At 42.0% G+C, this 26,376-nt stretch overlaps 1 long non-coding RNA gene across 2 annotated transcripts in view; it reads right to left on the minus strand.

Annotated features, from left to right (window-relative positions):
- Positions 1-7,949: 7,949 nt before the first annotated feature.
- The window catches only part of LOC125414756 (uncharacterized), a 30,174-nt gene continuing 11,747 nt past the window's right edge, over positions 7,950-26,376 (minus strand). The window contains exons 4-7 of one of the 2 annotated variants that reach the window (XR_014997590.2): positions 17,371-18,307; positions 17,053-17,233; positions 14,825-14,913; positions 7,950-8,896 (exon numbers count right to left, since the gene is read on the minus strand). This is a non-coding gene — a long non-coding RNA (uncharacterized LOC125414756). Of the gene's footprint in view, positions 8,897-14,824; positions 14,914-17,052; positions 18,308-26,376 lie in introns of both variants that reach the window. The other variant, XR_007236361.3, reaches the window with a different exon arrangement.

The following is a 26,376-nucleotide window of genomic DNA, read 5'->3' on the forward strand; positions in this document are numbered from 1 at the left end:
CAACCATAACAGATGGTGGGCTGGTAGCTGAGAACAATGCTATTTGGTTATCATTAAAGCACAGTCTATCAATCACTGAAATTCCATGGAAAAACAAACGAAGGAACTTCCCTCCCACAAACTAGTAAACAGAGCACAGGAAGGACCAAGAAACACAATGAAGCAAGACAGCACATAGCCTGAAGGACTGGCTGATCCATTTAACCATGTGTCATATTAAATCAAGTATTTTGAAATGCCCAGGGAGAATTTTTATTTCCGTGACAGGTACCATTTTTTTTTCCTAAATCTACAGTACATGACTTTCCAGTGAGAAAGAGAAAGACTGTCAGCTACAAAGCCGGATTGTATATCCTCGAATCCATACTCTTTTCTGGAATGTATATAATCGTCCAAGTTCAAGAACATGGTCTTCAAGGGCTCTTAGCTGGCCCAAAGTCCAGGGGTAAAGATGTGTTCCACATAGATTTTTGGAAATAGTTATGACTCTTGTTTTCCAAGCATGAGTTGTCTAACCAGTGACCCCCTCAACCAGAGTGGCCTCTTTCATTTTTCCTCACGTGACCACTTCCTTTACTATATCAGAAGCAAAGTCACTGAAGAAGCAGGTCAGTAGCAGTCAGGGGTAAAATACTGCACCAGCGACAGGTCAGTGCCTGCTTAAGTGCATGGGCAATGCTTTCTACTTGTGGGTTGGGCTCCATTGCTATTCCACTTCCCAAGGCATTCTTGCTCTTCTGTCATCAGTATTTGATTTTCTTCTGCTCTCTCTTATCAGTAGGGAAATGTACCATTGTTCTTCCAAAAGGGAGAACCAAACAACGAAGTTTTCATGGCATCTTTGCCAGGTCTTGATGTATCTTTACCACAAAATTTCTCTAAGGAGTTGTTGACCCTCACCTGAGATCTCACTGAGCCCATTCTACTAGGGCTCTGATCTCAGTGACCTGCTAAAACTGCGTTTGCTGAGGTAAGCCATCTAAGGTCAGTCGTGAGTTGTTGAGACAATTGTGCAGGAAGTCACAGTTATAGCGTACAAGTACAGCGTTAACTGACAACCAGCTAATAAAGCCAGATTCAGAATAGTAAAATGAATGAAGTATATGCTTCAGAAAACTCTGACTCCAATATTATTTTAATGCCAGCCTTGTAAGTTTTATCAAACCAGAATGGCTTTGAATACAGATATTCTTCCTTGTTACTTAATAACTTGATGAACTAGAGACCGTTTTGGCAAATACTTATGAAAGTTCAAAGGCAGCTGTCAAGATAGAACTCAATCTAAAAGTTGGGCCAAGGTAAGGGTGTCCCACATAAATAATTCTGCATCCATTTGCTCTAATGCATAGAACAATTAGTAAAGTCCCCCAAATTACAGGACACAGAAGAGGACTCCAATTTTTAAAAAAGCTTTATAAAACATATTTAAGCTTTCTTCTTGGCCATTTCCCCTTGGAAGAGAGAAATGAAACAGCTCTTGATAAAATAATATGTAATCTATAACTTTAATCAATGCATCTTTGCAATTAACACTTCTAAATCAATTGAATATGTACTCTAATTGGAGGATCATGTGTTAAAATTGTAACAATGATTATGCCCGAGCAGTCAGCGTGACTGATTCTCACCCAAGGAGATAAAGGTCCAGATCTAAATATCAATAAAGGATCAAATAAATGTACACTTTTGTAAAATATTTACTCGCAGTATAATGAGAAATGATGTTCCAACTTTTCAAAACATCCAAACTTGAGGCTTATCGAGAAGGAAGCCATGAAAGTTTAGACAAAGCATCAAATAGACTAACAGGGCCATAATTGGGGGGGGGGTAATGAAAAGGCTGTGATTCTGGTCTTTCTTTTAAATGCAGATGATAAACTAGGCTCTAAATCCAACCAAGCTTAGTCAATAATTGCACATAAAATATCAAAGTTTGGCTTCAACTTTAGAATCAAATGTGCACTCACGAAATTAAAGCAGAACAGAGCATCAGGAGACCTGCAACATTTAGAAAAGTTAGCCTTGTTTATGTGGCTGAGACCTATCATTCAGCCGGAATCAACTCTTTGAACTTACCCTAAGTTCAGGCTTCAAGTTACTGTACCCTAAAATATATCCTATATCTTGGTTTTGATTTCCAAGCTAAGAGTTTTCCATGGATACTTCCTTTGTGTGTGTGTGTGTGTGTGTGTGTGTGTGTGTGTGTGTGTGCATGTGCGTGTTGGTATTAGAGGGAAGAGGTGTTTTATTTAGGGGCATTAAGGAACACAACTTAAATATAACAATACCTAATGTGTATGCTTTGGCTTCACATACCGCTTGACCTGTTTGGTTTACACCTTCTTTATTGGCCAAAGATTGAATGGTGTAACAAAAATAATTTTGTCACATTGCTGAGGGAAATAATTTAACAGTAAGAAAGATTTCTTTTGGCTCATGGTTTCATAGGTCTCAGTCCACAATCACTGGGCCCCATTGCTTCTGGCTCCAAATATGGCAAGACAGAATTTCTTAGCTGATTATATATAATAAAGAAGATCTCTGTGATAGACACTGATGAAGGCGGTACCTATGTGGTCCAAATGCTTGCCCAAATCTTATCAGCTGGCATGCAAGTCTGGAGCACTTGGGCCTTTGGGGGGAACATTTCATATCCAAATCATAAAATTCCCCCAAAGGTTCATGTCTATCTCGATGCAGAAATGTCTTTATTCTATCTCCAAGAGTCCCAAACCTAAACAATTCTGACATTGCTTGAATGTCCAAGTACTAGATCTCTTCCAAGACTCAAGTCAAATTTTAAGCTGTGAGTCTCTGGGAAATTAAACAATTTATATATGCCAGAAGTACAATGTCACAGCGAAAATGTTCTCATCTAAAAGGGAGCAACTGGGTCATAGGAAAGAAGGATGAGATCAAAGCAAGGCTAAAACCCAAAGGACAAACATTAATCATAGCCTAGCACCTGGGGTACACAGTAACACAGTGTTCCAAAGGGCTTGACCCTTCTACCACTACAAGTTTTCTCGTAAGCTACTCCTCCCTGGCTTTGCTTGCCTTAGCAGATAGTCCACATCCCTGGCGTTTCTATCTCCCCGGGGTCTCCATTACATCTCCGTCTTCATTCTAACCACTTCCTATGTCTTTGGAGCGGCCTAAAGGAATCTTCGCCTTGACACACATTGGCTGGCCTCCTAGGCCTTCCTTTGAAAACTAGGTGAAAGCCTCCATGACCCCGTAACTCTTGAGTTCTTCATAGCAACAAACTCAGCATCACACAAACAATGACAAGATCTACCATCAGCTCAAGCAATAAGTAGATTCATCTGAATCATGGCTTTAGTAACTTCTGAATGCCCAGACAGCTGCACGTGGTGAAATGAGTCCCGAAGAAACAACTTCTCAGGTGAGACTATTCAAACAGGGTACCCAAGAGACGAGCTGTCCTCAAGGGAAAGTCTTTCAGGGACTTTACTCCTTAATACCCTTGAGCTGAAAAAACGGGTCGTGGCTGGCCGGTTTTAGAAATGCCTTCAAAGCAACTTTTCTACTCTCCCTGTGCAAAAGACCCAGGTTTTTGCTGTTGTTTTGTGATGATGCTATTAGAAACTATGTCTTCTTTCGCTCCTACTTTACTCCAGAGTAAACACCAAGGATTTCAAGCTTTCCTGCTCTGATTTGTGCTCCCAATTCTCATCTTAAAGCTGGATAAGAGCAACTATACTCACGCCACAGCTTGAATGTTGGGCTTCCTCAAAGGATCTTCCATAGATGAATCAAGTGATAGTGCCCCCCTCCTCGCTCCCATTTCTTTCTTTCTTTGAGACAGGGTCTCTCTATGTCGCCCTGGTGGTTCTGGAGTTTATTATGTAAACTAGACAAGTCATGAAGTCACAGAGTTCTGCCTCTGCCTTTTCTTTTCCTTTTTTTAAAATTTACTTTTTTAAAATTTATTCTGTGTGTCTTTCACATCATGCATCTTGATCCCATTCATTCCCCTGTCCCTTCACATCTGCCCTTGACCCCTGCAACCCCCCCCCGAATAAAAAAGTTTAAGAGAAAAAAAATAAAAATCTCATCATAGAAGTTGCAGTGTGACTCAGTGAGTCACACAGTTAACTCCTTTGTCCATATATCTTTACTTGCAAGTGTTCATTGCAAAGAGTCATTGGCCTGGTTCAAGGCTTCTGGTTTCTACTACATTATAGTTGCTGGGCCCTCACTGGGACTCCTCTTTGATGTCCTGTTGTTGTCCTGGACTGTGGAGGTCATGAAGCTTTAGGTCTGTGAGTCAGGCACCTTCGCATTCTCTAGCAGATCATAGATGGGGTGGATGTTGGGGAGGGCCAAGTTGTAACCTTGTTCTGGATCTCGGCAGCTGCAAGGTTGGTCAGTCTGCCAATTCCCCCCTGTCCTTACCACCAGGATGAGCTCTCCATCAGTGTCCCCCCTACTCATTCCAACCTCCCCAGGTGTCAATGGGTGGGTGGTGGGGAGATGTCTCTCCTCTGGCCATGCTGTCACATGTCAGGTGAGTAATAGGGACACCTCCCCTGCTCACAGCATCTTGGCTGGGTCACTCACACCTCCAACAACAGAGTCAGCTCTGCTATGCTGCCTAGGTGAGGAGCAGGGAGGGCTGACTTTCCTGAGTGCTGCAGCTGGTAAAGGGGAAGGTCCACTCTCTCATCTGTTGCGGAGTAGGGGAAGGGGATGTTAAAGAATGTGCCAAGGGCATCTCTCCCCCACTCACGTGACAGATGAGTAGTGGGAACAGCTCTCCCTTGCTCACAGCCCCAGGACTGGCTCACCTACACCTCTGCTAACAGGGTTGGCTCTATTATGCCGCCCTGGTGAGGTGCAGGGCTTGCTCCCCCCAAGTGACGCAACTGGTGGGGGGTCACTGCCTCTGCCTTTCAAGTGCTGGGATTAAAGGCATGTACCATCCCACCCAGCTGTTGATAACATCTCTAAACTCAGTCTTAGCGCATCAAAACAATGTAGACAAATTCTTTGATACAATACAACATGTCTGGCTTCTATCCTCACTCCCAACGGAGTCTTTGTTCTCATCAAAACTTCATGAGGACCATCTTTGCTGTCTCCATTTGCACTGGCAGTCTGGTCTTCTTCTTTTTTTTTAAAAAAAAATATTTATTTATTTATTATGTATACAACATTCTGTCTGTGTGTATGTCTGCAGGCCAGAAGAGGGCACCAGACCTCGTTACAGATGGTTGTGAGCCACCATGTGGCTGCCGGGAATTGAACTCAGAACCTTTGGAAGAGCAGGCAATGCTCTTAACCACTGAGCCATCTCTCTAGCCCGCATTCTGGTCTTCCGAAAATCGATCAACACTGTTTTCTAAGCTCTACTTACAGCATCCCGCAAGTCCGCATCTCCACACTTTTCCAGATTCCCACACACACCGGTAGCAAAGACTTTGAACCCTTGATGATCTTGGGGCCACAGCAGCGTTCCCACTTTATGATGCCAGTTTTCTGTGCTAGCCAGACTTCTGTGGCTACGACAAAATACCCAAAAGGAAAAACTCGAAAGGAGGAAATATTTATTTTGACTTATGGTTTTAGGTCGTGGTTCCGTCCATGTTGAAATAGAACATGGGCATAACCTGTGGTTAAGTGACTGACCTCTTAGTGGACAGGAGGTAGCGGGGAGGAAAGGGACAAGATATTCTTCAAAGGTCTGCCCCACTGTGACCGACTTCCTCTATCTAGGCCTCATCTCCCAATAAAGCAATCAAATAAAGAATCAATTAACGGATGAATCCGCTGCGGAAGATAGAGCCCTTAGGAATTCCCAATGTTTACTACCCAGCTGTCAAGCATTTACCCTTGGGCCTTTGGGGGAAAACTCTTCATATCAAAATGACAACACTTGTTTTGTCAGCTTCCAGTCTTTTACGAGCCTGATGCTAAGAGGAAAGGGAAATTATAAAATACGAGTGCAAGGGTGCAGCTAACCACAAAGAAAACTCAACACTGGGCTGACTTTAGAGAGAGTAAATTGGGACTTTTGTTTAAGTTCTCTAGAATATTGATGCAAATGCTGTGAGCCCCTAGAAGCTTCTCTGGAAGAAACTCTTCTTCCATTTTTTTTTCCTCCACAAGTATCAGTAATGAGGTAATTCCTAATTCCAACCGTGTCCTTAAAAAATGGAGGCTCCTAAATCTGGAGAGATGGCTCTGGTCAACAGTGCTTGCTGTGAAGCCATGAGGATGGGAGTTCAAATCCAAGCACCTACGTTACAAGCAGGGCATCACATCCATGCCAATAACCCCAGCTCGGAGGGAGTTGAGACAGGAGCATTGCTGTGACTTGCTGGCCTCTAGGATAACCAAGAAAACATGAGTCTCAGATTTAGGGAGAGACCCTCCTCAAAGGAACAAACAGAGCAAGAGAAGAGTCCACCCAGTGCCCTCTTCCAGCCCCTGTGCACACACAGACACACATAAGCAGAGAGATATGCACCTCCTCCTAGATGTTCACAGCCAAAACTGCTGCCTACAGAGCTCTTCTACAAAGACTGCCTCACCCCTTCCCCTACGCTGTACATAATAAACACACTGAAGTTCCAGGTTGCAGTGGTGACATGCAGACAATCCCACCCGGTCCCAGCTTCATTCTACTGGCGTCTATGTTTCAATGTCCTTTCTTCATTCCCTCATCACCCCTAGTCAGTGGTCCAGGACCCAAGCCCAGAAGGTTGAATCACTAAGGAGACTGAGAGTGATCCATGAAACTCTATAGTTCTTTTTTCTTGGAACTTTGTCTCTATAGCCTTGGGTTGTCCTGGAACTTGCTATGTAGACCAGGCTAGGCTCACAAAGATCCACCTGCCTCTGTTTCCCATGTGCTAGGATTAAAGATGTGCCCCATCATGCCTTGCTAAACTACACATTTTTTAGGCTTATGCACACCCTGTCCGACCCCCATACACACACACACACACACACACACACACACACACACAATTTTTTTAACAAAAAAACGGATTGTAATATCTGCTTCATCAGACATTAACATTTATAAAAATGTTAGAAACTGGCACAGAAAACATTGAGACCAGGACTGCTGAGAGAGTTCAATGGTTAAGAGTCATCTTGCATAGGACCTAAATTTGGTTCCCAGCACACACATGGCATTTCACAGCAGTTCCATGAAATCTGCATGTACTAGGTGCACAAGTGGTGCACAGGCATATGCAGACAAACATTCATACATGTAAAATAAATGACTCCCTCCCGCAAAAACCCTAAAATAACCAAACAAAGTAAAACAACACACCCAGCATACTAATGTATCGTGCACATTGATGTACATGTAAGACTCATGTGCATTAAATTAGTAGTTTGCCCTTTGACACGGAGGGGTGGGTCTCACTTGTCAGAATTGAATGCAATATGCTTCTAATAAGAAAAGGAAGCCTCCATCAGTTACTGGAACTGTTCATAAATCTTCACCTTGAGTCATCCAGTGTTTGCTTATTTGAGATCTAATTATATCATGCCTCTTTGGAAGTCCTTTCTGAGCATCCCTTATATTGTTCAAAGGGGACCAAGGAAAAGAGAATGACCATTTAACCCACTGTAGTGGGTTGTAAGAACAGCAGCAGGCACAATGCATTTGGGCCACGAACTCTGCCTTTTATGCAAAAGGTTTCTTTCTAAGAACAAAATGAAAATTTAGTAGTAGAGGCCGCAAGCATTCCTGATATGTATACTACACTACTTTGGAATACAGACGCATTAAAGCAAAAGTAAGAATTTTTTTATCTTCTACTTGGATGCCCACAAAATCAAACACAAGTATGAAGCAAAGAAAAGTCAGGGACAGAGGGTGGGAGGAAGGGAGGAAGGGAGGGAGGGAGGGAGGGAGGGAGGGAGGGAGGGAGGGAGGGAGGGAGGGAGGGAGGGAGGGAGGGAGAGGATGGGAAGAAAGAAAGGAAAAACAAAAGGCTCTCCGTGCAAAAATTGCAACTAGAACCACCTCCAGACTTTGCCAGTTCACGACTGTGGGGAGGGAAGGTCTCTCGCTACTTTAGCCCTCACGTATTAAGACTTCAGAGCAGCCTCTAGCGGCAGATTAAGGACTTTACAGTGACCTTGCCAAACCGAGATGCCTTCTATTTCTTTTACTACTGAGCAAGCGCTGAGCCAAAATAGCTAATCAGCCTTGGCAGAGTTACACATCCAACTGTCCTTAATACTTACTTCTGTTTGGGTTTGTATGCATGGTGCCAAACTCCCAATGCGTTGCAGATGGAGGGGGACCCTGTGGTCTCTGAGCCGAAGCGTGCTGGGTGCGGTGAACGAGGGTTTTACTTTAAGGAACAAATACTACAAGAAGACAGATGGGCTTGACCACCTTCAACATGAAGCCCTTTCCAACAGTGTCTTTTTTTATCCTTGGAATTATTGTAGGAGGGATTCTGGGAAGAAGGGGCCAGCAGTGTATTTGCTGTCCCCCTCTCTAGTGGAGTAACCCGCAGCAGAAAGAGATTCTTCAGGTCCGGGTGCCCAATGGGGCTCCCGGGGGCCTCTTCTACTCTCTGGGTTCGGTTGCATCGCTCTTTCTGGGCGGACACTGCACCGACCCAAGCCCGGGAAAGACGCCCGGTAAGGAAAGAATGCACCCGGGATGGCGCTGCGCCCGTGTTCTGCGGCCCCCGGAGGCGGACCCGAGTGCGCCCGGGGCCACCGCAGGGAGGCGGAGGACTGCGGCTGCGCACGCCTTCCCCACGGATGCAGCCCCGGGTGCTAGGGGTCCAGAGCTCAGGGGGAGATGTCTCCTAGGGTGGTTCCAGTTCCACAACACCATACTTAATGTCTGGACGGCGATCCTCAAGCTTCCCGAGGTAGCTCACGAGCAACCCTGATGGAAGGATGAGAAAGAACGTTTTATTTATTCCTTCATTTCCAGTTTTATAATTGGTGAGAAGCCACGGTTTGAGGATAGATTGGAGGAATGAGAAAGGCAGGCACGAAGGTTGAGAAAATGCTTGTTTGCCACATCGACACTCTTTGGAAAGGATCAACCTCAGGGAAGTTTCCCGGTCATGCCTACTGTTTGTTCGACAACTTCACACACCTATAGAGTGAACTTTGGCTATTTTGCAATCTTTCATGGCTCTCTTTCGCCCTCCTCCTCTCCCACTGAAACCCTTCGAATAAATCCTTCTGTTCCACAGAGAGTGAACAATAAAACAGCTCTACCTTTTTTATACATAATTAATATAAACATGTAATAGTTTTAATTCCGCAGCGTGGGCTACATGGATACTTTTAAATAAATTAATCTCAATTTTTTGTTATATCTTGTTTATTAAAATTTTTTCCACTTCGGTAGGAAGACTGCAATGATGAATTCATATTTGCTGAGTACCTGGAACTAAAAACACCATGAAACATAATGGAATTGCTCTATTATTATTGATACAAGAAAACAATAACTTGATGGGACTGGTAGCCCTGTGCCATCTGCTACATTAACTGAATTTACTGTTGGAAATAGGCCTTGCCTATTTAGGCCGAATGGTAGAATTCAGTAATAATTACCCAGGTAATTCAAATTCCCAGAAAAAAATATGAGAACCTATCTTGAAGGAAGGTCTCTTGATTGACTAAGTTTCCCTTTTCTCTATTATTACAATAATCGTCGTGGTTAATCATTTATATAAACAGATTTTTCATGTTATCTTTCCAGTTATTTGAAATAAATTGTTTCAATCTGCACTAAGAAAGTGGGGGGATCATTTTCTTCCCTTCGTAGAAGCCCTGCCTCTCAGGTATTGTAGCAGAAATGAAAGGAAAACTGCAGAGCATTTCAAATATTTTACCACGGCTCTTGGTTACATAGCCTTTCTGGCTCCTGGACAGGAACAGACTTTAAACATTAAGACAATGGCCTTAATTCCCCCTCTTCACTTCACTAACGTCCACTGACTACAGCTCTCAGAATCACATGGCACTGATTGTGTTTCAGGAGTAATCTCCAGAGTTTTAGTAATAAATTATTTTGTCAACACAGGGCTTTTTAAAGTAATGTTCCGAAGTCTCCGGCGAGCAGCTCTAATCAATCATTGAGAAACTTTTCTAGATTCAAGCACAGAAAACATTAAAACTTAATATTGAGAAAGCAGGCCAGACCACTATCATCAGCATAATCATCCTCATCATTTATAGAACCTATTCAAAGACTTCACGCAGATGGGCCAGCGAGAGAAGCAGTGCTGGGAGCTCACTGGAGGCAGTGATTCTTTCCAGCCAATTGGTGTCAGCTCTGATGCTTTTGAGCCCTACAAAAGATCTACTAGACATTTCAGATCATTCGAGAATACAAATGTGCAGGATCCGCGAGTGAGAGCTGAGCGTCGTTGTGCTATGACTCCCAGCATCCTTCCGAAGTTCTCTTCAGCCCTCTGAGGAGAAAGGAGCTGGAAATCAACTCAGGAACAGATCTGTCAGCTGGATAGCCACCCCTGCCACAGAGGCTGAGAATTTAAGGAACATTTTCATCTTCCAACCCATGAGGCCTTGTTTAGAATTTGAATCGCCACATCTGTCTGTTCTGCGTCACAGCTTTTCTGGTGGCTATTTATATGTGAATGGACTACATACAAGTTACTAAACTTTTAAAAACACACACGGGGTGCACCCCCCCACATACACACAGGGTGGGTTGGGTTAAGAAAACAGTCAGAAATACTTGTGCTGATGCAGTGATGTTTTTGATCTTGTTCTGAATGAAGAAAGAGGATTGCTGCTGACAGAGTGGTTCTTTGGCACTGGCAAATCCACGTTAACTCTCTCTCCTTTTCTCACTACTTGTGAAATACTATGCAGTCCTGTAGTTCTGTGTCCTGAGCAAGGCACAGACTTTCATGACATTTAAAAATACAGCTTCTGTAAAACAAAGTATGTGTTTTACAGCAAGACAAAACAACAGCCTACAGAATGGAAAAAGATCTTCACCAACCCAACATCAGATGGAGATCTGATCTCCGAAATATACAAAGAACTCAAGAAATTGGTCATCAAAAGAACAAGTAATCCAATAAAAAAAATGGAGACAGACCTAGACAGAGAACTCTCAACAGAGAAACCTAAAATGGCTGAAAGACATTTAAGGAAATGTTCAACAACCTTAGTCATCAGAGAAATGCAAATCAAAACAACTCTGAGATTCATCTTACACCTGTAAGAGTGGCCAAGATCAAAAACACTGATAACAACTTATGCTGGAGAGGTTGTGGGGTAAAGGGAACACTCCAGCATTGCTGGTGGGAATGTAAGCTGGTACAACCCCTTTGGATGTCAGTCTGGTGATTTCTCAGAAAATTAGGAAACAACCTTCCTCAAGACCCAGTAATACCACTTCTGAGTATATATCCAAAGGATGCTCAATCATGCCACAAGGACATGTGCTCAACTATGTTCATAGCATCTTTGCTTGTCATAGCCTGAACCTGGAAACAACCTAAATGCCTCTCGATCAAAGAATGGATGAGGAAAATGTGGTACATTTACACAGTGGAGTACTACACAGCAGAAAAAAATGATGACAGCTTGAATTTTGCAGGAAAATGGATGGAGATAGAAAACATTATTTTGAATGAGATAACCCAGACACAGAAAGACAATTATCACATGTACTCACTCATAGGTGGTTTTTAAACATAAAGCAGAGAAAGCCAGCCTACAAACCACAATCCCAGAGAACTTAGACAACAAGGAGGACACTAAAAGAGATTTACATAGATCTAATCTACATGGGAAGTAGAAAGTAGAAAAATACAAGATCTCCTGAGTAAATTGGGAGCATGAGGATCTTGGGGAAGGGCTGAAGGAGGAGGGAAGCAGAGAAAAATGTAGAGCTCGATAAAAATAAAGTAATAAAAAACAAAACAAAACAAAACAAAAAGAATACAGCAAAGTCTCTGAAATGATATTCCAAATTAAGGAGATGTATCTTTCCTTTCCTTTCCTTTCCTTTCCTTCCCTTCCCTTCCCTTCCCTTCCCTTCCCTTCCCTTCCCTTCCCTTCCCTTCCCTTCCCTTCCCTTCCCTTCCCTTCCCTTCCCTTTCCCTTCCCTTCCCTTCCCTTCCCTTCCCTTCCCTTCCCTTTCCCTTCCCTTCCCTTCCCTTCCCTTCCCTTCCCTTCCCTTCCCTTCCCTTCCCTTCCCTTCCCTTCCCCTTCCCTTCCCCTTCCCTTCCCCTTCCCTTCCCCTTCCCTTCCCCTTCCCTTCCCCTTCCTTCCTTCCTTCCTTCCTTCCTTCCTTCCTTCCTTCCTTCCTTCCTTCCTTCCTTCCTTTCTTTCTTTCTTTCTTTCTTTCTTTCTTTCTTTCTTTCTGAGACAGGGTTTCTCTGTGTAGCCCTGGCTGTCCTGGAACTCACACTGTGGAACAGGATGATCTCAAACCTAGAGATCCACCTCTCTAGGGCTGGGATTAAAGGCATATGCCACCACTGCCCAGTAAGATGTATGTTTTTTATTGCATTGATGGTACCATTTCCAATCTTTCATTCTATGACTAAAGATATGAATAGAACATTAAAGAAAAAGTCATGACTAAGATATATTGGAACTGCAGTTGACACAAATTAGAGATAAATTAATTTTTTATCAGACCCTGAATATTCACGTCTAGGGATGTTAAAAATATATTCTACAAGCCTTTAACAATGAATTATTTTCATATTGTGAATAACTTACTTAGACAGTAGGAGAAATAAAAGCTATTTACTTTGTATTTTAAATTTTATTTTCTTAAAATATGAGAGAAGTCTCCATGAATGAAAATAAGTACAAAGCATTAAAATTCACACTCCATGTTCAAAGCAGTATTCTGCCTACTTTATATGACATTGCTCTTAAAACAAAGTTCCAGGCACATTTAACAGTAACAATTTAGAATAAAAAAGATACTAGCCTTTCTAAGGCAGGAATTAAATATTTTAATATTTTGTTGTGATGAGTATTTAGAAGTTGGCACACATAACCACCTGGTGTGAGAAGTGGATTGTTTTTATTGTTATTTATTTTCCTATAAATTTTCTAGGTTCTAAATGCAGACTAATTCATTTTGTAGAGAAATTAAATTTATTTGTAAGGTACCTTGGAAATGAAGAGTGTGCCTTCTCCTCCGTGCCAATAGAATATTCTCATTTTCTTACGGCACGACAATTACATTTATATCTATTGAGGAATACTGGGGCTCTGGCTCTTTGTGTGTTTGCAGTTCATAAACGTTAATCCTGACGGATTCCAGGGACCTCTGAAGGTTCGCAGGATAGGAACAAGTTTTGTAAGAAAATTTAAAAGCAGTTATTTCCCCTCCATCATACTGTCAAGAATTTAAAAACTTTGACGTATCATATACCAATATTGACAATAGTAACTAAACATTTGAAAGGCGAATATCTAATAGAACACGGATGCGTTTATGTTCAATTTGCCTTATGTTTTCTTCTACCTATCTATAATCTGTAGTGACGACCCCAAAGGTCTTCACATGGGAGAGAAACCAGTAAAAGTTTTGAGGGCTAGTGAGAAGGCTCAGCAGCTAAGGTGCTTGCTATCAAGCCGGGGGACCTGCGTTCCATACCTCGACCCTAGACGGTAGTCGCTCAGAACTGACTCCTGTAAGTTGTCCTTTGACCTCCACGTGCATCCTGAGACATGCGTGCACCCCCACACTTACAAAGATAGAGTTGTACACACACAGAGAAACAAATATATGAGTAAGTGTACACATGGGCTCACCTGAATTTATCCCTCACACACATATAAAACAAATACATAACTGGAAAAAGAAAGAGTAAAAGAGAGAGAGAAAGGAAAGAAATGGGGAAAAGGGGATTTTGAACATAACATTTTCCCCAAGAAAGCACTGAAGAGTGGGCTATTTGTATAGGTCGGTTTCTTCGGAAAGAGCTCTGAATACTGAACTCTGTGATGTCGAAAGAAAAGAAAAACCCACAATTCCTATGTAGACCAATATTTAAATAAATGTTTTCTAGACAAATGTGGATGACATCTCAGGAAAATTTAAATATGAAACTTTAAAACCCATTTCACAATAATCAGACTACTTTCCAACAATAATAGAGAACAAATGATATTCGTGTATTCTCACCAACATTAATCACCGCTTATGGATGGCAAAATAGAAAAAAAAGCTTAACTTCAGAGACAATTAGCCAAAGAAAACCTATGCTTTCCTTCCTTCCTTCCTTCCTTCCTTCCTTCCTTCCTTCCTTCCTTCCTTCCTTCCTTCCTTTCTTTCTTTCTTTCTTTCTCTTTAAAGAAAATACCACATCAAGCACAATCTAATAAAGTGCCGCAGATAAGCCACTGTTCCTATCATTGTCAGCCTCGTTTTACAGTGATTTCTAACTTGTTTTTAAGAATGGGAACACCAATTCATTTTTTCAATTTTCTTTTTACTAAAAATAAGCTGTAGAACATAAGACCCCCCCCTCCCTAAATTGTGACTGTTACCTTGAGGATGGAAAGCATGGATTTCTTTCCCCGACAGTGCCATCAATAACTACGAGGCACTGGCTAAGCAAGGGACAATTTATCACTTCCATGTTTGGGACACCGAAGAACCTCTGCACAGGCCTCCAACAGTGGAAAATAAGATGACTCCCATGGAGCAAGTGGCCTGCGGCTACCTTCTTTGTACTTTACAGCGTACAGGTTAATCTTAAATCTTATGAGTTGCTCTAAACCACCGAGTTTGTGCTTTATTATGAAGATAAAGATTAACATGGGTCTTGGCTTCAGAAAGTATACCTACCTTAGAGAAACCACCTTTTCAGGTTTAATCTTTCTATAAAACGAGGTGGATGAGAGCATCCTTTGTTGCGTGTCTAGATGTTCATGCATCTGGAAAACAGTAATGTAGGCCATTTATCTGAAGACAGCCCATGGTGTCACCTTAGGTGGCACTTCCATAAGATTTTGGAACATACATGAGAGAGGCCCTATGGAATCTGGTTGTTGTAGTTTACTAAATAAATGGGTCAGATCACATTAGACAATAACTTCGAGGCAGTTTTTTTTTAAGTTTGTACAACTGTCCATTTGAGGATTTTTCTGCATACATATTTTGAAGATTGCAACCCCTCCTATGTTGTAACTCTTTCAGTGAGAAAGCCATTATTTTGCTAGACAATCTGAAGTACCAAAATATTCCATATGGCTGGCTGGAATCTGCCATCTCATCACGTTCAGCCTTTTGTTTTTCAGGACATGGGATCCACAGGAAGTATCTATTACATCTACCTTGAATTACTGTTTTAAACATGTTCAGATAGTCACGCCACTCTTAAATCTCTTCAAGAACAAATTTCTTGCAGCAGTTGTCTCGAGCATTCTACGTTACACACATGCTCCGCAACTTACAATAGGGTTGCACATCACTGAATACGCTGCATGTTGAAAATGCAAGTCAGCAATGCATTTAACACACCAGCTTCCCAGCCATAATAACTCAGCCACACCACATACAGTAGAGTATTAGCAGCTTCCCCTATTCACTCTGTGATTGACAGGGAACTCCCTGCTGCCCCCAAGCAGTATGAGAAATTCTCATAGCATAATTACTTGCCTAGAAAAAGATCAAAATTCAAACTATAGTTTTTACTAGGTGTGCATTTCTTTGGCTTTATCAGAAAGAAAAAAAAAACACCTAAGTCAGAGAGTCTTGTATTTTGAGTATTCACCATTCTTTATACATATTAATTCCAGTTCCTCCTCCCCCCCTCTTCCCACTCCCCACACCTTCTTCTCACCCTCTCCCCCATCTGCTCCTCAGAGAAGGTAAGGCCTCCCATGAGGAGTCAACGAATTCTGTCACACCACCACGTTGAGGCGGGACCAATGCCCTTCCTTTATGTCTAGGCTGTGCAAGGTTTCTCTTCATAAGAAATAGTCTCCAAAAGGAGAGGTCATTTATTAAAGATAGCTCCGGGTCCCACTCCTGGGTCCAGTGGACCCACAAACTTCCCAAGTCACCTACTGTTGCCTGCTTTTTAGGGGGCCTAGATCAGTCATATGCTGATTCCCTGGCTTTCAGTCTGGAATCAGTGAACAGCCACTGGTTCCGGTCAGCTGTTCTGTGGGTTTCCCTATCATGGTCTTGACCCCTTTGTTCATGTTATTGCTCTTCCCTCTCTTGGACAGGACCCCGGGAGCTCTGTTCAGTGGTTAGTTGCACAACTAACCTCTCTGCATCTGCATCTCGGCATCTGCCTCCATCAGTAAATGGGTGAAGGTTTTAGGAGATCCTGTCTATTTCCCCTTCCTAGGCAGATCCATGTATGTCTCTCTTAGGGTCCTCTTTGTCACCTAGTTTCTCTGCTGTTGTAGACTGTAGGTTGCTCATCCATTGCCTTATGTCTAGTATTCACTTGTGAGTGAGAACCTATCGTGTTTGTCTTTCTGGGTTTGGGCTACCGGATGGTTTTCTCCCCCTGAGTATTCACCATTTTGATAGTCCCTTGGCTCCTTCAATGTCTTAGACAGTCTCTTTCAGAGTGTGAGAATTCAAGTATACACAACATCTCATATTGTATATGTTGAGAACGGAATATGGAAAGTCTTCAACTGACGCAGGGAAAACACACTGAACGTTTTTAAACAGTTATGTCATACCCCAGCCGCATACTGAGAGCGCAGGTCATTGTATTAGTTACCTATTGCTGCATAGCAAATTACCCTCACACTTGGGAGTAAAAAAAACGACAACAAACATTTATTATCTTAGATGGTTTCTATGGCTTAGGAATTTGGACCCAGCTTAGCTGAGTGAGTCTGGGTCACTGTCACTCTCGTGAAATTAAAGTTAAACTCTTCAGCTGCAGCATCCTCTTCCAAGAAAGAGCAGTTGTGAGGATGAAGACTTCCTCCTAGGATAGCTTACTCACGTGACCGTCTAATTAATTAAATTAGTCAATCAATCAATCAATTAATTAAGTTCATTAATTAAATTAAATTAATTAAAACTCTAGTTTTGTTCCTTACCACACAGACTGCATAGCACTGGTTGAGGGTCCTCGTGGCATGGTCTGATGGCTGGCTTTTCTCAGAGTAGGTGGTCCAACAGAGAATAAGCAAGAAGCCACAGTATCTTCCCTGTGTTAGCGTCGGAAGCCACACACTGTCTTTTCCCTTTCCTATACCGTGGACGGTACAGGTTTATCAACTATGGGAGGAGACAGAGAGGAGCACGAGGAGAGAGAATTATGCGGGGAACATCTTGCTCATTAACATGAGTTCATCTTACACCCCCTGCTGACTATCCTCTCCAGCCACCATCACCCGTGAGGGAAAAATCCTTACATCTGTCTTCCCGTGGCTCTCAACAGCCTCGTCCCATAGCAACAGCATCCCAAAGTCTAGAATCTTGCATGCCAATCAAGTCTACATATAGATGAAGCTTTTTCAGTGTGGCTTAAATCGAGGTGCCCCCCCACCACATATATACCACACAACAATGGGGCAGAATTGCAATAACCACCATATATATGGCCATTCAAAGCATAGTGTGAGTGCGGGGCATGCCAGAATCACTGGTTCATAGAGATGCTGGAATCTGGCTGGGCAAATATTCGAAGTTCTTCATGCCTGCTCATTCCTACTTCCTGTGGATGGCTGTCCATCTGTGACTCTTGGCTCTTCACACATTTGCTTCCACTTTGGAGGGTACTTCTTTTTGGTGATGTGCAGTTTGTTTTTCTAAGTCTGGTTCCTGCCTACAGAAAACTGACAGTCTAGAAGCTCTCCTTTTCATTCCATCTCTGTTCTTTCCCATATAACCTGTTGACATTCCTGACAACTGTGTGCTCATGAAAACAAATTGGTACCCTGTGAGCTTTACTAGGACTGCTTCCATTTACACACACACACACACACACACACACACACACACACACACAGAGTCTTTCAACATTATTTCTTCTCTACTTAGAGATCCTGCTGAAATCACTGAACCAATGACATGCACACCACATTTGACTCAGTCATTCTCTGAAGCACTACTTTGGACCTTCCTAAGGTTTTAACAGAGTATTTCACAATCCTGTCCTCAGCTTCATTTTCAGGCCAAGACTGTCTGGCAGCCCTGCCTTGGATCTTGGTCTAGAAGCCACTTCTTTGTTTTGGCATTGTTTTCCATCTTGGAAAGCCTGGTCATTTTGAAAGTCAGAAGTTCTTGAGTTCTCTTGGTTTGACAATTCTTCCATTCATTTGTCTTTGTCTCCTCACATTTCTCTGTGAACTGCAAAGTAAACCAAGGAACATTGTCAAAGCTCTATTTGGAAATCTGCTATCCAAACAACCCAGTTTTTTCTCTTTTTCCTTTTTCTTCTTACAGTGCCGGGGTTGGAACTCAGGACCTTATGTGGGTATGGGGGCAGGGTGCAAATTCTCTACCTCTGAGGTCTTCTCCCAGTCCTGCCCTGTCTTTTGGTTTGTTTATTTTTTTTTTTATTTACTTTTGTCATCATGCTGTTTGGCACCACCCCACTTCCAGATAGATTAGTTAACTAATAATACAGAGCAAATTATCAAACTCTTCGAGTTGCTATCTCAGTTTCTGTGAGTCATGAACCGGAGAACAGCTTATCCAAGTGGTTTAGCTTCAGGGTCTTTTATGAGGTTGGATTGATACTGACTCTCCTTGTAACCATCTGTAGTGGCTGTAGTGTCTGCTTCCCAGACACTTCCCCACGTGGCTGGTAAGCTCTTGCTAGGCAGTCTTAGTTCTTTAATCTTATGGACTTCTTCATAGGACTGTCAGAGTGACCTCATGATATGGCAGCTACTTCTCGCCCCGTTGTCACAGAGCTATTCACAGGAAAGCTAAGCAAAACTTGCATGTTTCTCATCTCTTAGTCTAGGCAGTGGCATTAAATCATTTCTTCAATATCACTTTTTCAGTTAACTTGTTAGGAATTGAACTGAGGACTTTGTGCATGCTAAACATCTGTTCTACAGTAAATTCATGCCTCTGCCACCCTTAATGTCTTCTAGGTATGCAATCAACTCTTAATCATTGTGGAAAAGGCTGCAGAAGAATGTCAATCATAGGATTCAGGAATCATTGGCACTACAATAGACGTTAGTGGTCATGCTCAGCAAAATCAATGATAATTTAATATTTAGGTGCTTCTATCAATCCAGCTTTACCTCTTTAGGTACTTAATGATTTTTACTGTTTAAATTTGCCCTTATTTATCACTTAATTCTTTTTACTCTGTGTAATTCTGTGGACTGAATCCAAGTCCTCACGCATGTTACACAGGCACCCAACCACTGACACCTTTCACGGCTGTCAATCACTAAAGCTTGATCAAATTCAGTTTTATATCCCACACAATTTTTTTTGAATCGTGTCTCTGTTACATAAACAACATTTTTGAACTTTGAATGACTGATTAGTATGGTAAATAGTGGAGTTTATTTATTTCTTATTGTATTTGTAGGGTATGTGTGTACAGGCACACGTGTAGAAGTCAGAGAACAATTTGCAGGAGTGAACCTGCATTTTAATATGTCACGTATGACATAGGCCCAACTTCTTTCAGAATTCTAGCATGTTTTTCAAAGACTGGATTAGGCTGACAAAGCCCTCAACAAGTAAGCATTGAAGATTATGAGTGTAGATTTCTAATTAGGAATCTATAAACATATGATTGAATTGCTAGAGTTATATATACAGCAAGTACTCATCTCTGGCAAAATTGTAAGGTAGGATAAATTCATCACCTTGGCTCACTATACTTCTTAAGAGCCGAGGCGGTGCTTTGGTTGCTATTCTTGTTGCCCCACCCCCCTTTGAATTTTGCTTTATGACTGACATACCATAGATTTTAACTTTTTCTCCCCCGCTGCTGGGATTGAACCTGGGAACTTCAGGTTCCTAGCAATGGGCTAGGCAATTGCTCCACCATGAAACTATAGCTATTGTCCAATGGATGCTTCTTAAGTGCTAAGTTGGCTACTAAACTGTTTTTAGGTATAAAATCCCTCTGTTGGTACCCAATTTCTCCTATCACTAGGGACACTCCCTAGCCAAAGCCTGCCCCCAGTGTTCTAACCTGGTTGTCTTCTAAAACCCCAGTCTGGGGCTGGAGGGATGGCTCAGTGCTTAAGAACACTTACTGCTCTTTTATACTTCCCCAGTTAGATTCCCTCAACCATTACAGCTATAATGCTAGTTCCAGGGGATCCTATGCCTATGCCTCTGTGGGCCATAAACCTGATATACATAAACTTATGCAGGCACACACAAACACATACACATAAAAATAATAAATATTATCCGGTGGTAGTGTCACATGCCTTTCATCCCAGCACTTGGAAGGTAGAGGCAGATGGTCTGAGTTTGAGGTCAGCCTGGTCTACAGAGTGAGTTCTAAGACAGCCAAGGCTACACAGAGAAACCCTGTCTCAAAAAAGCAAATTAAATAATAATAGTAAATATTTTAAATGAAAAACTCTATTCAGTTAAATGTTATCTATTTTTTTTCTTATTTTCTACCGTGAGCCCAGCTTAAATTACTTAGCTTACCTCTCACAGCAGGGTCCCCCGGCCACACACCCTCACCACATAAGAACACAAAATCAACATTCATCCAGCTGCTGAGAAACCTCAGTCCCAGCTCCTCCCCAGCTCCGGGATGACCTGCCAGTGGTGCTTTGATTTCGGTGTCTGCCGCATCCTAGCCACAGTTTAGCTTTCCAAACGTATCTTCCACTTCTTCCCCATACCGTATTATTTTTGGTTCACCAAATTCATCCCACACACCCTCAAGTCTCAATTTCACATTTTCCTCCTCTGCCCCAAATGTTCTTCCTCCACTTTCATTAAAATTCTACCAACTTTTTTTTTCTTCTTTCTTTCTTCCTTTTTTTTTTTTTTTTTTTTTTTTTTTTTTTTTTTTTTTTGAGACGGTTTCTCAGTGTAACCTTGGTTGTCCTGGAACTCTTTCTGTAGACCAGGCTGGCCTTCAATTCACCGAGATCCATCTGCCTCTGCCTCCCGAGTGCTGGGATTAAAAGCGAGCACCACCACTGCCCTGCCTATATCCAACTTTTAATGGGAAAGTCAGAAGGACTTGAAAACCTAATCTTCTCTGCTACAAGTGTTTGCTTTTGGCCCCTCGAAAGTTCGTGGTATTATGTACCACATTGTAACTGAGATTTAGTCATTTGACAGCGTGATTTCTCTTGTGTATTTTAAGTTTCTTAGGACTTGGGTAGCAACAATCCATGTGCAGCAGTTAGCACATCTGCCTTACATAGAGGTTCTTTGTGAGTTATGGAATGGACCTAAGCAGGCCTTGCCTGTTAGTTTGGGTGGTGGGTAGTAGTGGGGTGTTTTGTGTGTGGTTAAAAGAAATGTCTTTGGAGTCCAAACAATCCCAGAGTTAATTAAACTGGATGATCTTGGATAGATCAAATCTTTTGCCACCTCGGGTTCTTTACTGGCTAAATTAGAATGGTGTGCTTTATCTCATACCCTGTTATCATAATTAAATACCACACCCTCTCTAAGGTACTTCTGTACCAGCTGTCCTGCCACAGGCCAGTTATCCCAGCACTCAGGAAAAGGAGGTAGGAGAATTGAGATACTCTTTATCAAAATAAATAAAACTAAGAAGTAATTATTATCTTCCTTTCCTCTCTTATGCCTAGCAGACTCTTGTAAGCGCTTTCAGAATATTTTGATAAAGTAACAATTAAAAATAAAATTAATGTTGCCAGGCATGGTGGCACAGGCCTCTAATCCCAGCATTTAACAGGCAGAGGGAAGCAGGTCTCAAGTCTGAGGTTGAATGGTCTACAAAGTGAGCTGCAGGGCAGCCAGGGCTACACAGAGAAACCCTGTCTCAAAAAACAAGCAAATTAAGAAATTTATAAAATAAAATCAATCATTTAAAAATAAGGGCAAATGAAGAATGCAGAACAACTAAGAAAAATGTTGGAACTATATGGAAAAGGATAAAGATGATAATCAAGATTTTTTAAAATTTATGTTTTAGTTTATTTTTATGTGTATGAATGCTTTGCCTCCAGGTATATGTGTACCATCACTCCTGGTACCTTCAGAGGTCAGAAGGGGGCATCAGATCTTCTGAAACTGGACTTACAGATGGTTGTGAGCTGTCTGTGGGTGCTGGGAACCAAATTCAGGCAGTCTGCAAAAGCAACAACTGCTCTCAACCGCTGAGTCCAAGCCCCAGGATTTTTTTTTTTTAAGTAAGCATGAAGAAATTTAATCTTTCTTGTTAGTTTGTTTTTAAAACTGTGTTTCATGGTCCATGCCTGTAATCCTGCAGGAGGAGTGGGAATTTAAGACCAGGGGCTGTGGCTTAGTGAGTTCAAGGTTAAATATGAGACCCTGTTTCATGAAACCAAAAATAGGCACAGAATGCATCGGGGAAGATTGGAGAAGCAATTGCAGGAATCTCTTCTTTCCTTCTACCAGGTAGGTCCCTGGACTCACACTTGGGTTGTCAGGCTTGATCCCAAGCACCTTTACCCTCTGAGCCATCTTGCTACCCCCAGCTTCTAATTTCTTCTATAAATTTGTAGCATAGTCTTAACTACAGAATAGGACGAGAATTCCTTCCAGTTTTCATACGGGAAACATTCAATTACCTGCTATTATTTCAAAGACTTTGCATCTTCAATTACAAATAAAGATGTTTCAATACTTCAGTTTACAAAAAGTCTAGGCAGACCTAGAACTCAGCCACGGGACAAGGGCTGAGGTGGACCACCCACATCGAGAGTGAGCTGCTAGTCTTCCTCCTGGGCCACGTTGGTATTTTCTCTAAGGAGCAATCTAAATGGTAGTAACTTCGAGAAGGCTCAGGGAGAAAGACACCTGAGAAGTTGCTGGACAAACGCCATTTGTTTGTTTCAAGGCTATAACCATGAAAGCTGAAATTAATACCTTCAACATGGCTGCGCTTCTAAGCGTAGGGCTATGTGTGTAGGTTTGAAGTGCCTTGTATCAGCCTGCTTCTTGGGAGGAGGAGAACGTCCCATGAGGAAAGCTAGAATTTCAGGGCACGTCACGCTATTTAGTTATAGTTAATTGAGAGTTTGGGTTTTTTTTTTTTTTTTAAATAACCTTTCCCCAAAATGTCTTTGGAACCAAGTCCCCCAAGCTGCAGCCCTGCATAGCATTGGCATTTAAGATCATGTTTCAGGTTCCTTGGGATAATCTTTTCCTTAAACTCCATAAAAGACACTTAAGCAGTGGGCCAAACTCAGATAAGGTGTGGAAAGGTACAGGGGACCTTCACCCCCGATTTTCCAGTTGTGAAAAAGATAATATTCAGTTTGTTTCATTTCAAAGATATTATCTTATCTGTAATTAGATACAGTTTGAAAATCTAGTGTCTTGAACTAATGCAGAGCAGACGTTTTTGGAAGTGCGGGAAACATAATAGACTTTCAATAAGTGTGACATCAGAGACAGAAAAAAATCACAAGAACAAACAAAAATCTTAACAGGTGTGTGTGTAATGTGTGTGTGTTTGTGTGTGTGTGTGTGTGTGTGTGGCCTCTAAATTCAGAGCTCCTTCCTTGGGAAATATGTAAAAAAGCTGCCAGACCTCTGGGGCTCGTCCATCTTGTGCTGTATTAGCCAAGTCAAATAATTTTGCAGATTATTTGTGCCAAAATTTTCTGTCCCAAGCATTGAAAGCTGTTGTGCAGTATAAATCCTGTGTGTGGTCATCATATACAGCCTACCTTTCAATAGTAGAGTAGACTCCTTCTCCAAGAATTTGATCTTGGGAGATTTCCCTACTTATAGCTTTATTCCACTGTGTGTGTAAGTGTGTGTCTGTGTGTCTGTGTATATATGTGTGTATATAACATGATCCTCTTTCACCCCCTTAATATTGCCCAGGCCGTATTAGCTGAGGGCCACTAGAAGATATTTTTACTTACCATTGAACATCTGAGGACCCCAACAGGTAATGTCCAATTTTGATTTCAAAAGTGTCATCTTCTCTCTAAGAGAGAACCTATGAATATGGGGAAGGGCTGTGTCTACTGAAACAGGAACTCTATGGCTCAAAGTGGCAGAGACATATCATGTCCTACCTCAGGCAAATATATATGGATCTAAATAGCAGGATCTCAGGAAGGGCACAACTTTAAAGGGACTGCACACATCCTATCAAGAGTGCCCCTGCCCAATGCCCTCTCTTCCTCGGTCTTTCATGTATGTTTCTCTCGAAGTCATCTCTGTCTTACAAGATCCTTCAGTCCTCTGCTCTTCAGGAACGCAGACTTTGAAAACTCATCTCTTCAACATGAACTGCTTCTCTTTTTAAAAGTTCCATTTCAGAATTTCCGAGGAAGGTACAGGGGCCAGTGAGGTCACTTGCCTAGTCTTGGGAGTTACTCTAATCAGCAGACTTCAGTAGACCAATACGATTAGAATAAAGAGAATGACAGCTTTGTCCCAGAGGAAGACACCTATCTACAGAAAAATGAATGACACTGGGGAAAGTAAGTATGTTATAATTCTAGTTTGAAAAGTCAGAAATAATCTGGGGTGGTGAGGCGCTCTCAACTGCGGCATTTGTTCAGCCCCTTCTTTCACAATGTCCTCTGAACCTTGGAGGCCATGAGAATTGCTTGAGCTTAAGAGCAGAAAGCCAATCTGGGCACCGTAAGAGATAGTCTTATCAACTATCAAATAATGACACCTTTTAAAAGTTTGTTTTTTTTTTAATAAAATGTCATGGCATTCTGCCTCCTGTCATTAATTTCAGATTTCTTTTGTCTTAGGCACTCTTCTTGCACAATATTACTATGTCACCATGTCCTATCTCTTCCTCATTTCAACTCTGTTTGTGATGGGTGGGAGAGCTGACCCTGTGATCATGAGAGCAGGAGAGCTGTCCCTACCCATCACCAGATGCAGCACTCGGGAGAGCAGACCCTGCACCTCACCTAGGCAACAGAGTAGAGCTGGCCCTAGTGGGAGTGCAGACCCGAAGGAAAGAAAGCAGGAAAACTGGCCCTGCCTCTTGCTAATCACAGCAAGGGATGAACTAGCTAGGGCAATGCTGGAGAGTTCAACAGGGTGGAGATCTGTTGGGTTGATCAACCAGGCAACTACCCAGACACAGAACCAGGACTATGACTTGGCCCACCCCAACATCTACCCTATCTGAGCTGCAGGATCATGTGAAAGGGCCAATCTGCAGACCTGAAGCTTCATGATCTCCGCAATCCAGGGCAACATCGAGATACCTAAGAGGAGTCCCAGTGAGGGCCCAGCAGCGATAGTGTAGCAGAAACCAGAGGCCTTGAACCAGACCAATGACTCTTTGCAATGAGCACTTGCAAGTAAAGATATGTGGACAAAGGGGTTTACTGTGTGACTCACTGTGTCACACTACAGCTTCCATGATGAGATTTTTTTCCTTGTTTTTCTTTTTTCTTTCTCGTTCTTAAATTTTATTTAATTTTGGAGGAGCAGTTGTAAGGGCAGAGGGTGTACACAAAAGGAACAGGGAGATGAATGGGATCGAGATGCATAATGTGAAAGACACAAAGAATAAATAAAAAGAAAGTTAATTAAAAGAAGAAAAACAACTTCTCTGACCTAAGCTGAAATTGGTACTAATCTATGTGCATAAACATAAGTATTCAACGAGTAATTTGATTAACATATTATGTCCATTTAGCAAAACAACAGCAATGAATTTGTTGATAGGACCTCTGACCTCTCCAGCTTTAGGCTTTTTACAAATTTTACAGGGCCAAACATGAATTCTTTCCTGCAGGCCTTAAATCCAGTGAGGACGCACTTGCTTATTCTCATTTCCTTCATCCAGTGTTTTATAGTCAGGAATCTTGGAATTGGGTTCCCTGGGACTCTGAGGTGAGGAGAGTCAAGTTGTTGACTACAGCAGCATGTATTTAAAGAGCTGCAGACTCTGGTCCCAAGCTCAATCACATAGTTTGCTGCATGAATTTTTCTGAAGAGACAAATATCTACTAACTCAGACAGGACACTAACAACACAAATTACAGGTCAAAATAAACTATTCCCCTCCAGACTAGTTTGGTAATCACTGAGCTTCTTGGGAGTTGCTAACAAGAAAATGGGCAACAGGCTGCTTGGGTGAAGGGTTACCCATAACAGTGCATGCCTGTGCACTGTAGTTTTGATATCCTGAACATCATAGAAAATGTGTAATCTAAATATGTGAGAATAGTGGAAAATCCCAAGGGAGATATTCTAAATTTAATCATCCAAATTATACTCTTTGAACACTCATATTTTGCTTTGATATGATCATATTT

Source organism: Myodes glareolus, chromosome 17 (genome assembly GCF_982192425.1).
Source record: "Myodes glareolus chromosome 17, mMyoGla1.1, whole genome shotgun sequence".
Lineage (NCBI taxonomy): Eukaryota > Metazoa > Chordata > Mammalia > Rodentia > Cricetidae > Myodes > Myodes glareolus.